General features: G+C 41.5%; 1 long non-coding RNA gene across 1 annotated transcript in view; it reads left to right on the top strand.

The window, feature by feature from the left end:
• LOC137481938 (uncharacterized) overlaps nucleotides 1-15,261 on the top strand; it is a 40,175-nt gene that overhangs the window by 23,875 nt on the left and 1,039 nt on the right. Inside the window, exon 3 of the long non-coding RNA XR_011003784.1 lies at nucleotides 8,221-8,261. This is a non-coding gene — a long non-coding RNA (uncharacterized lncRNA). The remainder of the gene's footprint in view (nucleotides 1-8,220; nucleotides 8,262-15,261) is intronic.

Here is a 15,261-nt window from a genome sequence, read left to right as displayed (position 1 = left end):
GCATACTCAGTCCTTTGTTTTATGGATAGTTGTTATTACAAACTGAAATAGCCTCAGGTTCTTAGTAGAAGTATATTTTAAAAAACAATGAAACTTGAAAAAGTCACAAATATTCATAGCTCCCTTAGCGATGATCTTGGAAAAATTTCAATATATCTTTATATTACACTGTACATCCTTTGAGTCAGACATCTCCATCACATGCAGACCACAGTATATTAGACAGCACACTGAATTCTGCATTAATGACTTTAAAATAGTCCTCACAACCCAGTATATTGCTTGAGCTGTGGGAACAGTTTTCTGCGAGGCTTACTGCCAAATCTTTCACTTTTGTTATTCTGGTGTGAAACTCTGGCAATTTAGTACAAGCCTGTACTAAAAGCTCACATTTGATATACTCACAAAGTGCAAAAATCAATGCATGAGCAGGCAGAGAAATACTAAAATGCCTGTAATCTGAAAGCAAGGCTACCTGCAATCCTATTTCATCAGTCTGCCTAAGTACCCAAAGTCAAGACGCTTATCTGACCCATCCAGACTTCCTGATGATGAAAATCTCACAAAAACAAAGGATTTCTGAGACTTTGTCATTTCAGTCATTCAGAAAATACAAGACATACTTGTGCATCTTTCATATTTCATCTTTTGCTGTCTGCAGACAAATCAGAAAATGAGAACACTGAGCAACTCCTAAAAAAAAAAAAGTAACCTTTCAAAAAAATTCTTAACATTTTGGCTCATGTCTAATGACAAAAATGAGGTAATTCTGTTCTTGCTTTTGACACAGCTGATTGATCCCTGCTGGGAGTGCATGTTCACACTTGCTTGCTTGATTAAGTAAGACATGAAAAGGATTCGGGGACCAAATTCCAGACAGGTGTAATTCTACTCAGATTGTGAGAATTTTTTACCCTAGAGATTTTTAGAGCTTTTCACAGTTCAAAATTAAGTGACCTTTCTGATTCCACTTTACAAATGTTTTGTAATGAAAACAGAATTGGTATGAAACTTCATTATTATAGAAAAGCATTTCATACTGTGACAACCCAGTTCCTTTCAGAATAAATGCAAAACATTGTCCAAATTGAATGGCAAAAATGCCTATTCCTGAAGGGGCTTCAGCCCTGAAATTTTCAGCTGTAGGGTGTTTCCTGATCTGCCTACCTCCCAATAGGTCTTTCACTTGTCAATACAAGTGTTTTGTCAACCTGTCATTTTACCAAGAGATATTCAATCTTTCACATTCCAATTTACATATATACTGCAGTGTTTAAAGAAATATTTTTCAAAATATGTGCGCCACTGAATCATCAAATATATTAACGACCACACTCAAAATGTACTCCACTTGCAGGGGAATTACTGGTTCTGACTGCTGTTCATGGCATAGAGATCTTTGAAATGATTGCTCACTCACAAAACGTCCTGGACTGCAGCAGCAGAGAGAAGCATGAGCACATGGTATGCTCCTCTGTTCTCCTCCTATCTCCCATCATGAGAACAAGTCCTTCTAACTAACTTCTTGCCACTTTTCATGAGCATCTCAGACTATGAAAGATTGCTAAAAGTGATCCACAACACAGTTAACAGATTGTCAGCTAGAACAGTCTCCTCAGTCTGAAACCCAGCTTCAAACAGAGAAAAAAGTTCCCAGATTTAATTTTCTCTTGTTTTGACATTTGTGTGTCCCTGCATGGTTTTAATGATACAAACTTTAAAACATTAACAGCCTAATGATATTAAAATGAAAGAATAGCTTGTAAAAAAAAGCTAAGCCTTAATAATATTAAAATGAAAGAATAGCTGGTGAAAAATAAGCTAAAAGAGTAAGTCTTGTTCCTATTTTTATTTTTGAGAGAAAGGTTCAAGCCAGGTCACAAAGATAAAGTGCCAGAACATTTACAAAAAATGACTCATCACATTGTGTCCTAAAATAAAACAGCATGCACTTCATGCCTCCTGACAGAAGTGTGTCCTGCAAATTTCCCAGGCTAGATTTATAGACATACCTTAAAGCCAAAGAAGCACTTGAGCTTCTATTTGCTGATCAAAACCAGGGCAGGGCTCTGTTTTCAGTTCAGCCGCCTCTAATCAGTGGAAGTTTAAAGGGCTTTTGAAAGACTGAACAAAGCACATGTGGCTAAGACGAAGCACTTGTCAACTCCAGGGAGTAATCCAGCCTTGCCAGCCTGAGCCAGTCTGTTCCTTGCATGACAGCCCAGGCACAGCTGCCAGCAAGGGCCGCTCAATTCACTGAGAAGTGTGGAGTCAGCTATGGCCAGAGTCAGGGAAGCGTGGTCCTTCCTGTCTGAGGTACCTGCTAGGAAGGACCTGTGCCATGGCCATGTTTAGTGCTCCAGATGGCAGTTCCCCATGGCATGGTGAGCTGCAAGCCCTTCACATTCATCCTGTCACCTATTTCTGGGTTATACATCTCTAGTAGTAATGTTTGCTTCAGCCAGTAAAAGCGACTTTCTGAATGATGCTGCAACTATTAACAAAGAAAGCATGGATGACTATTTCCTGTGCTTAATTTCATTCCAATATACTGTAACCAAGAACAGATTGCAGATACAGAAATTCCAGTGGTCAGACTTTCCAGAGCCAGTGTTGCTGTTCAGTTTAAATCTGTATCCTTCCTGCTCAGGCGTATGCATTTTTATTTACTGCTATACTTTTACCACTGGACCCCAGCCACTCTCAGTTCAGTGACTGTGATTAGATGTTCAGGGTTTTCTTCTGTCCTTGTGACTGACTATGTCTTCAGACCCTGCTCTAGAGATAAAAGTAAGAATTCTTCTATGCACTTTTCTATGATGCAGATCAACTGGCAAATAAAATTTCAGACCAAATTAATAAAGTTTGGCAGAGTAAAATGGTATTTGAAAATGTGGTTTAAAAATGTGAAACATAAAACAGCACATAATAATAGAGGGCACTACCATTTCCACCTGTGCTAAACTTCTGACTTTGAAATCTATTTAAAGTGACCTCACCTCTAGCCCATTCCAGTTTTGCCTGTTCCAGGATAGGTCAGCAGGGGTAACAGAACAGCAGCAGTGTTAAGGATTGCTAGATTGTTAAAGTCTAAGGATAACTCTGAATCAAACTGACAACTCATACATTAAGACATCTACCAACTAATTCCTAGAGCACCTGATGAGAAAAAATGCATGTTTTCAAATGAGTTATGACTGGGAAAGTGGATGTAGAACAGAAGCAGTAGTTGCACCTTTAAGTAGAGTTAGGCAGATGTATCCTTTGCTGTGAATGCTTGGCAGTGCCACCAAAATACAAAATTGTCTGCTGTGACTGTGGTGTGATGGAAGATGTTCTAAACATTGTCAGTAGTATGTAGAGATGTGTCAAATGCCAACTATGAAGAAAAAACGCATGTTTCATGCAACTGTACATAAATAAATGGGGAGCTTTAGTGCCTGTCTGTGCCTATACAGATGAGGAAGTTAATCCCTCCAGTCCAGGGAGGCTGCAGTTTAAAAGTCTTGCTGTTAATAGTGCAGCTTAGAGCACTTTGTTCTCCTGCCTTTTTGTCTGTGGTAATCCACCTCCAGAACAATATTATAGATCAGGCACTCTGAATCAATAATATTTGCATGCATTTATGTGTAGTTCATGCTAAGGAGAGTAACCCAGAGCTAATTAAGCTAAAACATCATTTGTACACTTGGCAGCTCTCTGTTAATTTTGAACAGTCCAGTACATAAAAGCACAAGGATCAAAAGATCTAGAACTGAAATAGTAAGGACAGCTGGTTTTTAAACTGAAAGACTGTAAAAGTCAAGTGCCTCATGAAAGCATTTGGGTTTCTATAAAGCTAAATGACAGATCTTACTAATACCCAAAAGCAGGCAATAAATTATCCACAATCAGATGATAGTTCTCAGATTTCTTTAGCAATATCTGAATACCTCCCATGTATTTAAAAGTCAAAATTATTCTTTTTCAGAACTGTAGGAAGAACAGCTTGATGGATATCTATTATTTATTTGATCACAAGTGAGAGCAAAGATCAGCCTCTATGCTAATCAGGTTTTCCTAGTCTGGAACAAGATAATTTTTCCCATCAGCTTGATTTATTTTATTTAAGATGCTCACACCAGGATACCAGATACCCACACCAAGCTGCAGCTTTATTTTATTTCCCTGTATAAAAAATGGCACAATCAACAGTGCTTTGAACAAGGGCATCTCATTAATTAAGTAAAATGCATTTACAATTATATAGGTTCTAGATTTGGGGGAAGGGGATGTACGCTGTGCCTGCATTTATACATGGTACACTTTCCTGTAAAGAGCCTCTCCTTATCACTTGAAGATATGTAGAACCTATTTGTATGTGAACGATTTAACCCTTCTGAACCTCATTTAAATTTTCTGTCACTCTGTAGACAGCTCACAGCTTTAGCTCTGTATTTCATACCTGTCCCGTGCTGCTCAAAATTGGTCTGTCTTCCAAGCCCCATTGCTGTCTGACCACCAGCTTGAACTGAACAGGGCTAAAACAGAGCTGTTAATCTTTCTCTCTGATCTACCTCCCTGTCATGTCCTTCAACACTGCAATCCTGCTTGCTACTTTAGGCCAGTAACTGGAACATCATACTTGTCCTGTAATGTTTTCTGTTCTTCACAGTCACATTATACCTGAATCCCACAAGGTTGGTTTGGGTCTTTTTAAAAAATCTTAGATCCTGCCCACAAAGCTGAAATGCTCATCCAGAAACTGTTCATCTCCTATCTTGATTACTGCAACATCCTTTTTACTGGCGTTGCAAATGCATTTTGCTCTGTCCACATTCATCTAGAACATTGCTGCCAAGACCATTTTACTAGCTTGCTGTTTTAACCATATCCTTTAAGGACAAATGCAGACAGTGGAGCTTAATTTGGCCAACACAGAATTCCCTTATATCTCATTTACACCAAATAAATGAAGGTACCTATTTTATTTGGCTCTATTTGACTTGCTTCCTTCTCCTAAAACATGCAGGACAGTGTGGATTCTCTTCTTGCACCTCTTTCTGCTTTCTAGAGGCTGGCTTGTAGTGGTTGAGCTCTTGTACTCCTTAAAGGAGAAACCAATGTGCTTTTCTCTGTTCTACTTATACATGAGCAGCACTGTCAGAGGGATTTCACAGAGCTGCTTCCTCGTTCTGCTTGGATACGTAAATCACCATCATCTGAACAAAAATAGATGTTGTTCATGTATGGTGCTGCCACTGATCAACCTGACAAATGTTAACTTTCTAAGCTTCTCTGCTCTGCCTGAGAACATCTTGACTCTTCCCTTAAACACAGATTGTGTTCTCCCTGGGGCAAGGGCTGTGTCTGAGACATGATTAATGGCACAAAGCACCCACTGGTGTCTACTGACTGCAACCAAAAAAAAATACATTGTGTTTGTATATTTGCTCCTATTTGGTGTCCTGTGACCTTCACTAGTGTTTTTAGAGTAACACTTCAGCAGGTACACACAGGAAAAAATGATCCTTTTCAACATATATGCTTGGAGGAATGTGCTTACAGTTAATAGATACAGTAGCCATCAATAATAAGGTGCATGTATGGACAGGTGAAGACAATATTTGGAAAGAGAAGAAAACCTATTTCTTTTAGTATGTATAAGAGTTCTCTAAATACCTTTATGATTTTCAGTATCAAATACAGTGACAGCAATTATTATGAATCTCAAGAAAACATTTTTTCATTATGAAGAAGAGAGAAGAGAGACAGAAAACTTAGATCTCTTGCCAGCATTCACTACAATCTTCAACTAATCGGATCTGGGGAAAAATCCAAAATTAATACTGTCAAACTGAGCAACAGATGTTGAAAGAGAATCAGGCACTGCAAGAAAATTGATGTGCCAATGAAAATTAGATAGACAGGAAATTCTCACTAAATAAAACCCAGCAGGTTACAGGGGCTCAAAAAAAAAAAAAAAAAATTAGATCATCTAGCCAGTTCATCTTTGTGTAACCATATTACTAGTGTTTTTCTTTTTTTTTTCACTTGTTATATTTGTGTAGCAAAAAGAAATGTGTATGCTGTTTTACCTTCCTGCAAAACACCTTTTCTCTGTTCACTCAAGACAGATTGGCTTCATCTTACTTGCAAGACTTTCTAGGTTGTGTTTTATCTTGTCAGCCCTTGCTTCTCTTCAGCAGCCATTGTTTGCCTTTGTATCTGGGCGCAGACAAAGAGGCTTCAGTTGATTATTTGCAAGAATGTGAAATAAATTTACATTCATCAGAGTAATGGGTTTCCATTTCCAGAGGCTAAGCCAAGGAACAGCTGAATTTAGAAGCAGACTTGTTTGTAGGGTGGCTACAGCAGCATCCATCTGTAAGTGGTTTTGCACAGCATAGGCACTTTTAGGGTATAGACTTTGTTATCCCTACATTGCTCAGACAAGAGCCCAAATATTGGAAGGTTGTCTGCAGATTTGGAGATTCTTTTGCCAGCTACAACTGCCAGGCCCCTCATTTAAGTCGGTAAAACACATGTGATTAGGTCAAATATTTTTGAGCCAAAAGCTCAACAAACATAATAATTTGAAAAGAAAAAAAAAAAAAAAAAGACTAATCTTCTGTGTCTTCTAACTCATCTGATGTTTTCTCTCAGATAGCAGCTGCTGCTTTAAGTTGCACACAGCATTATTATTTTTGTTTCCCTGGTTTGACTCATTTCTTTTGGAAAGAGATCTCTTAGCTTTTTTTTTGGCAAGCAGAAATCTGGCCTGACTGTGGATTTTTCTCCCACTCTCACTCACTCACACATGCTTTCCTTCCTTTGCTGCTTTTCCAGCTCTGTAGCTGTTCCTCCCTCTGTTGTACTTGCAACAAGCACAGGGGGTTCATGCATTAGCATTAGGAGGTACCTACAGTCTGACTGTGTCCTGATACCTATGTGCTGCCTCTGTTAACACTTCAACAAATAAAAGCAAGTTAAGAGATTATTTTGTTTTTAGGGATGTGGAAACTAACAAAAAAAAAAAAATCACTGTTTTGGTGTGTGTGTGCATACATGTGTGTGTTAGAACTGGAAAACTGGAACTGTGATGAACGGGAACATTTACTGGCTTTGGACTGGTGAAATACCTTAGCTGTGTGTAAGCCAAGCCCCTTACCAGATGGCAACACTTCAGCTGGCACGGATTAGGATAGGTAAGCAACATTGTGCAGACTATTGAGTTTCTGAGCTTTCCTGTCCTTGTTTAACTGATTTTTCTTTTTAATTTAATTTAACAAGTTTTCTCTTGTTTTCTTGGGATCTCTATGAGTATCTGTTGTGGTGGTGCAGACTGTGGTATGCCTTGCCAGAGATGGAGACAGGAATCCACACAGAACTGGGTACAGGTTTCCCTTGGAGGCAGAACAATGGAAGATCTCCATCAGGAGATCAGGAGTAGGGACTGTGCTGCTGCACCAGTAATTGCTTATCAGGGCAAGGAAACAGGGTGCTTTTCCTGTCTTAAGTCCTTTACATAGGTATTGTGCCAACAGCATCCTACTGTCTCTATCATCTGATAATTAGCTGCAAGTTTCCCTTCAATGCCAATCAATTCCCTGGAGATTCTGCAATATGCTAATCTCTTCTTCCCAGGTCCATCACTTCATTCCATGGCATTCAGAGCAACACTTAGACCAAGCTTCACATGAAAAGAAAGTAAAAATCACTAAGGAGAAATTAAACCCTGGGTTTGGAGTAAAGGACATCATGGGAGTAAGGAACAAGTAAGAACCAAGTCCACTGGGGTTCCAGAAAATGTTCACCAGAGGTCTTCTCAGTTCTTGTCCATCCCTTTGTCTCTAGGTTGCAGCAAAAGCAAACATAGCAGGTTTTATTAAAAAGGTGATACAACCCAATGGATCTCATAAAAATAAAGCAAACAAAATACCCTAGGAATTGTAATCTGATTTTCATATAATGTAGTCCCTTTAAGTTCTACTAATGTTGTGAAATTTTAGGCTCAGATCTGAGTTTTCTATTTTGATGAGTCTGGAACAGCAAGGGAAAGAGATGGATGTAAAAACGAAGAATCCCAGAGCAGCTGTAGGTACCCAAAAAGTAATGCAGACCAAAGTGGCTCATCCTGAAGACTCTTTGCTAAAAAATTGGACTCTGAAGTTGCTGTAAGGCTTGGAGAGTGGCAGGTTGAGAGGATGGTATTATTACTTTTTCTCTTCTTCATTACAGGGTGTTTTCTTGAATTGATTATAACCTAGTGTAGCTGCTGGGTAAGTTAATGAATTTAGTGCGGTAGGGGGAGGCACAATTTTTATGTATCCAACTTCAGATATGAAAACAGATTTGATATTCCTTGTCTGAGATTCAGGCCACTGAATGCAGAACAGAGCTGACTGGAAAAGCATATATTTTGCTTCAAGTGTTGCTTTGTGTTAAGGATGTACTTAACTCTCTTCCCAAACTGGTACTTCTCAGGTTTTATTAGCACTCTTAGCACCCTAAATAAGATTGGAGTAAAGAAAGGAAGGAAAATTTCTTTGACGAATATGTCAGCTAAATGTCTTTCTTTTTCCCTGAAGAAGGTTGTAATGTGGTTTTTTATCTGATCTGCAGAGGAACTGAAGTGATACATGAGCACTTAGCAATAAACATTTTTAATGGAGACCCCTATCCCCAGCTTAATTTCTGCCCTCAGTCATATTCCATTAATCAATACTAGTGATGTTCCTAGTGGTTCCATTGCACCCTGTGAACAATTTTGCTGCTTGGAATTAAGAAATGTGCCTTGGGTGCATTTTGATACTCAGATTTAATAACAGGGGATCCAATATTGATTTTAATGGGAAATGGTTTGTGTGAGTGTGTACATCTGTGTTTTTCTGTGCACCAGTTTCCCGTGCATGCAATAGTCCTGCTCCTGCCCAGGTTTCTGGCTGTTATAGGGCTGAAAGATCATCAGAAATGGTACAAACCATGGCAATAGTGATTAGAGGAAAGTGATTAACTGCCTAATATGATCTTGCTTTCCGACAAAAGATGTACAAGTTTCCCATATGTCACATTCAGAGTTACTCACACACAAGCAATTTCCACCAAGCATTCTTGGCAGCATGAACATTCACAAAATTTAGTTTGCAACACTATCTGTCATATGATAGTGCTACTTTTTGTTTGGTTGAGTTCAGGTCTTAAATCTGGGCTTCTGAGGCCAATATTTGTAGTTACTTGCAATTCCTTTTTTGAGTCAAATGCACCCATGGGCAAATGGGGAAGAGGAACCTTAAATGTGCAAATAAATCTGTGGACTTTGAATGGGCTTTCTGCTGGTAATATTTACAATTATTTGAAATTGTATAGTTAAATTTGATTTCCAGTGAATCGTGGTATTTCACCAGCAGCCAGAAAGAGACATTTCAAGCCATTTTTAGTGGGTCTACATAAACCATTAAGACTGCAGGGCTGTTCAGTCCTGGAAAACAGCCTTTGCATGGTGTCTTGCTTTCACCTAAACAGAACAAAGGGCTGTACATGGGTCCTAAGTTTTAACCGAGCTCTATGAAAACACAAGTGAAAAGTAATTTCAAAAAAATTCTTGAAGCTATTTCAGCAGTGTACTTAAGCATGTATTTTAAGAGTTTTTCTCAGACCATGCTAAATGGTCTGAGAAAAGCCACAGCCACAGAAATATTTATGAGTATGTGTACTTAGTCACTACTGTGGTTCCAGTGAGAATACGCATTTGACATTCACAGAAAATTCAGCCTGGATATTTCACAGGCTGATGAGTTGCAGTATTTAAGGAAACGTTAGGGGTTCTTAGGTTTAGAGGAAGCCAAATTAAGGAGGAAAACTAAAATGGTTGGTCAACTTTAATTTTTAATGGTTTGTAAGTTTCCGTACAATAAACACACCTCTTTTTTTTCGAAAATGAGGGCAGTTTATTACTTGGTATGTGTGATCCATGTGTTCTTAAGGTAACTTTCCATTGAACAATGTAGTTGTATTGGGACACTTTCACACAGTCCTTCAAAGCCTTGCTCACCAAAACATATCAGGTCAACACACCTTTTGAGTGGGTCAGGAAAATACCACTGCTTTTCTTTTCCCTTGTCTGCATGAAAGCAGTCAAGGACCACTGTACTGAAGCTGGTGATCTTTCACAGGAATATGGCCTTAGACCCTCTGCTTTCTGTGTAGGTTAATAGCAACCTCTTCCTGCAGGTAACAGCCATTTTATGTAAGGGCATTTTTTGTCATTAGTAACAAAACCAGACATTCAACAGCTATATCTATATGAATTATTTCATACTGCTCCTATAAAAAGTACTTAAATTAAAATATAGCGTGAATAACTGTTTGCTTTAATACTAATACCTTATATTTATTAAACATGTCTTTAGTTACCACACCTTCCTGTGACTTTTCTCAGCCATAAGCTTTCAGCAAAAAAGACTATAGCCATAATTTATGTACTCCCGTCATACAGATAAAGTGTTTGTGTTCAATTTAAAAACTATTTAAAAAATGATTTTACAATGAGGGTGAATAAATTGTTAGAATTTGCAGTATCACAGTACACATAAGATTTCTAAAAGGGCTATACTCAATATTAATAAAATTAAAGGAAGCCTTATTAAATCACAGAATCTCTAAAACTATGGATATAGAGTGCTGTCTTAAGCAGTATTTACAGATGCACTTTTGTATATAGACTGTGATAATGAAACTAATCCTAGATTTTTGGATAGTACATAGCACAAACTGACTTCTACGGAATCACATTTTGCCATTTGGCATGACACATTCGGAGCAAGTCATATGTATCCTGGGGCTCCCAGGTAACACTGGTTCTGTACGGTATTATGGCAGCAGCAGGAGCTGCCACTGAGAGGGATCTGCGCATGCTTGTCCATGGTGGAGAAACCAGGGACTGCCACCCCATCAGGACACAGCCAGGACCCACCCCTGTGGCCATGGGGGTGGGTACCCAGAGCACTCTGGTGGTTGATCACACTGACACCTGTATTTTACTGTAAGCTGTAAAAGCAACTAAACACTTCTCCACAACTCCTGTGAGTTGCAGAAGGTCTAATGTGTCAGTCTGGCAAGTGAATTTAGACGTAGAGAAACATCTTCCAAAATATAGACAATTAGGCACTGCAGCTGGTTACCTGGGGATGCTGCAGGGAATGAACCAACACAGGCTTTCAAGATCATGATGGACAAATTACTTTCAGGCATGGCATAAGAAGAGGTGGTCTTTAGATTTGGCCTAGGGTCAAGATTAGATCATTCTTAGAGAGTTTTGTTGGTTCTGTTCTGTGGGTTCTGGCCCAAGAAAGACAAGCACTCAGTTTACGCTGAAAGTCCACTTCCCTTTCTTCTTCTTCATTCACAGCTCTGCTAAATCAACATCTGTCTAGTTGGACAGATGAGTATTTACATATACACAAAAGGGACACAAAAGGATTTGGGCCCTCATATTGTAACCACATCTCACAAAAGTTAAAAGGGGAGCAGTGTACTAATGAGACTGATCGTCAGGAGACAAGGCAAATTAGAGCTGCTGAGATTGAAACTCGAGTCGGCAGAGCAGATCCAGTCTGGTCTGCTGCCAGCAGTAAAACAGGCCCCAGTCGGGGTCACCTTTTGTCCCCAGACCCAGAGGCACGTAGGAGAGGTGACCCTCTCCGGGAGAGGACGGGATCACAAAGCATCTGCTCTCCCTCACGCCATCTGGGCGGGCAGCGCTCCGGAGCTGGAGCCGCACGGCAGCTGCTGCCAGCGCTGCTGGCTCCTTCCTCCACCCGCGAGAGCATCCCTGCCGCCCCTCCCTGCCCTGCCCTGCCCGCGGCTGCAGCGAGCCCGTGGGCACTGGGGCACGCGAGGCACGGTCTGAGAAGTGCTTCTGTTCCGATCTGAGCTGTTGCTGCGCGGGGATCAGAGCGGCGATGAGCCGCTCCATCCCGCCGGGTCAGGAGGCGGCCCCGCTGCTCCCGCGCTGCCCGGTCGGGCTCCGCTGGCCCCGAGAGGCAGAGCTGCCACCGGAGAGGGCTCCAGACCCTCTTCCCCCTGGTCAGAGCAGGGAAAAAAGGCTGCACGATGAATTCTCAGGAGATGGAATGGCCTTGGCAAGTGACACAGGCTCTGTGACAGGCTCGAACAACCCGCAGAGCCCCCCTTTAGCTGGCCATGATGTGGAGTTTGGTCAGTGCCCCCCGGCGCTGGGTTTGAAGGGTGCCTTTGCCCCATTTGAAGGGAGACTTTGCCCGGTGTGAAGGACAGGCTGTGCCCGGGGTGAAGGACAGGCTGTGCCCGGTGTGAAGGACAGGCTGTGCCCGGTGTGAAGGACAGGCTTTGCCCGGGGTGAAGGACAGGCTGTGCCCGGTGTGAAGGACAGGCTGTGCCCGGTGTGAAGGACAGGCTTTGCCTGGTGTGAAGGACAGGCTGTGCCCGGGGTGAAGGACAGGTTGTGCCCGGGGTGAAGGACAGGCTGTGCCCGGGGTGAAGGACAGGCTTTGCCTGGTGTGAAGGACAGGCTGTGCCCGGTTTGAGGACAGGCTGTGCCCGGTGTGAAGGACAGGCTTTGCCCAGTGTGAAGGGTAGGCTTTGCCCGGTGTGAAGGGCAGGCTGTGCCCGGTGTGAAGGACAGGCTTTGTCCCATTTGAAGGGCAGGCTGTGCCCGGTGTGAAGGACAGGCTGTGCCCGGGGTGAAGGACAGGCTTTGACCGGTGTGAAGGACAGGCTGTGCCCGGTGTGAAGGACAGGCTTTGCCCGGTGTGAAGGACAGGCTTTGCCCGGTGTGAAGGACAGGCTGTGCCCGGTGTGAAGGACAGGCTTTGTCCCATTTGAAGGGCAGTCTTTGCCTGGTGTGAAGGACAGGCTGTGCCCGGTTTGAGGACAGGCTGTGCCCGGTGTGAAGGACAGGCTTTGCCCAGTGTGAAGGGTAGGCTTTGCCCGGTTTGAGAACAGGCTTTGCCTGCTACACCACCCGGGAGGTGGAAAGGGCACTGCCCGCAGCTCCAGGTGGCTCCTGGCAGCAGCCTTTTCTCCCCCTCTTCTGGAAGGCTCTCAGAAGCCCTTGGCCCCACCAGGGTAAACTGGTGACCCCCACAGTGTCAGGAAGGTGGTAAGCCTCCTGTCAGGTGGGCAGGGATGAATTAAAACTGCTTGCCATAGCAGTGGGTCACTGGGGAGGAAGATTTGGGCCAAGGACAGTGTTAAAGCCCAGGATTTTGGGGGCAGAGTTTCGGTAAAACAGGAACCACCTAAACCTTCAGCAAAATAATTCTTTGCTGCTGGTGGTCATCATTTTGCTTGCCATCATTGACAAAATACTTTGGAATAGGATGTGTTTACAGACTTTCTACCTGCACACTGAGCATCCTCAGCATTTCATAAGCTCCAACAACCTCTAAATATTTAGGTGCTTACACAAAGTATTTGACTTCTAGAAATGAGCTTCTGCTACTATTGGCCCTGTCTACTGAAGCAGAACAGGAAAACCCAAAGTCTGCAAAGGTAAAATTCAAGTTATTAATCTATTGGTTATGTTTCTCAGAATGAAGAAGTATGAATTACAATTATTTCATTTTTTTACATCTCTACCCTTGGCAATTGCTGATACATCTCTCCCAGTGAGGTCAAGCTGGGATCTTACAGGATTTCATGCAAATTAAATGACTGTAATTCTCAGAGTGTTGCTATTATCTAGAATCTATTCCTCATGTCACATACCTTTTGATTTTCCTAGCAAGTCCTTCTGTTATTTAGTGTGAACTATTTTTTCTTGCTGTAATTGGCAGTGATGACTACCTTGTACCAACTCTATATGTAGGTTTTATCTCCCCTCTCTTGTTTCTTGATGCCAGGGGGACTAACATGTGCCATGTTAGTTAATATTTTTTTTATAAAATCTCTTTTTCTTTTCAATCCTACTCCATGCAATTCCTATGACTGTCATGCTTCCCCTGTAGGTTTCTTGGTAACAAAATTGAAGTAATCATTTTTCTTGATGAATAGTAAATTCACAGATAGTTGAATATTGAGATCAAATTCTTACCAGTTTTAAATTGAATTCAGAGAATAGTTTAAACTGATTAGCATATGGAAAAGCTGAAATGTTTTAAAATAAGTATTTTGGCATTTAGAAGTTGGGTTTTAGTTGAAAAATGAGTGCAACTCAAGGTTTAAACAAAGCTTTTAATCACTGCAAAATATTAGGGCCAATGGAACACTTCATAAGGACTGCAAACAATTCTTCTGCCCACCCCAAAATGAGGGATCAGCTAGACTGGACACCATTCTGCAGGGGGAAGGTGCCATACATCACAGCAAAACAGAAAATCTGCAATGCTTGTCGTTGCTGTTTGCCAGGTGGTGTGGCTGGGGACAGGCTCCCCCCTCACCCTGTCTCAGTGTCTGATAGATTGTATAAGTCTGTTAATACTGTGTTGCAAAAGATACCCTACTTGACAGTGCATTTGAATGTTTGAAGGCATTTACACAGGAGCAAAATCAGGATAAAATGAAACTAAGTCTATTAAATTGGTTGGTGTTTTAGTCTTTTTCTCCAGGTAAAGATCCTTAGTGGTGTAATGTGGCTGCAACTCATTAGAGCCCAGCTACACAACTATTATGTTAAAGTATATTGAAGTCAGTGGAGTGATGCAGCTATGCTCTGGCAGAGGATCTGCTCTGCTTTTTGCCATCATTTGCTCTGCTGAGCTGAGTAAATATGGCAATTTCTTGGGTTGTCAGTAGGAAGGTCACTTTTACTCCTCAGTTCCTCTTCATCCACTCTAATTCAATCATTCAGTTCTAACTTTCAAACTTTTTCTCTTCAGATTTGACTCTATGGACAGTGAAGGGGAAGAAAAGTTCACCAGTACATGTAAAACATACATATGCCCATGGCAAATAAAGGAACTTCTGGTTATGTTGCCAAAAGCAAACAAGGCATGCATGCTGCTTCCAAGTTCAGACTCCCATGGTCCAGGTGCAGTCCAAAAAAGAGCTTCCTTCAGATCAAGACACAGCTTGCAGACAAGACCAAACCTCATGGTGACATGGAGAGCCACACTGTCTCTCCAAGGCTCCTTGTATGAGATTCAGTTGCCTAAATATAGGATTGCAGTGGTGTTTTCTCATCCCAGGCTGTGTGGATTTCCCCTGGGTCTTGTGCCATACTTGCTAGCTACATCCAGATGACTTGGATATTATAGGACATTTAAATAACATTTGATTTGAGGGTCCTTTTGTCCTTGAATA

This window comes from Anomalospiza imberbis, chromosome 13, assembly GCF_031753505.1.
Source record: "Anomalospiza imberbis isolate Cuckoo-Finch-1a 21T00152 chromosome 13, ASM3175350v1, whole genome shotgun sequence".
Lineage (NCBI taxonomy): Eukaryota > Metazoa > Chordata > Aves > Passeriformes > Viduidae > Anomalospiza > Anomalospiza imberbis.
The sequence above is the reverse complement of the archived record's forward strand: the minus strand, read 5'-3'. Positions and strand labels throughout refer to the sequence as shown.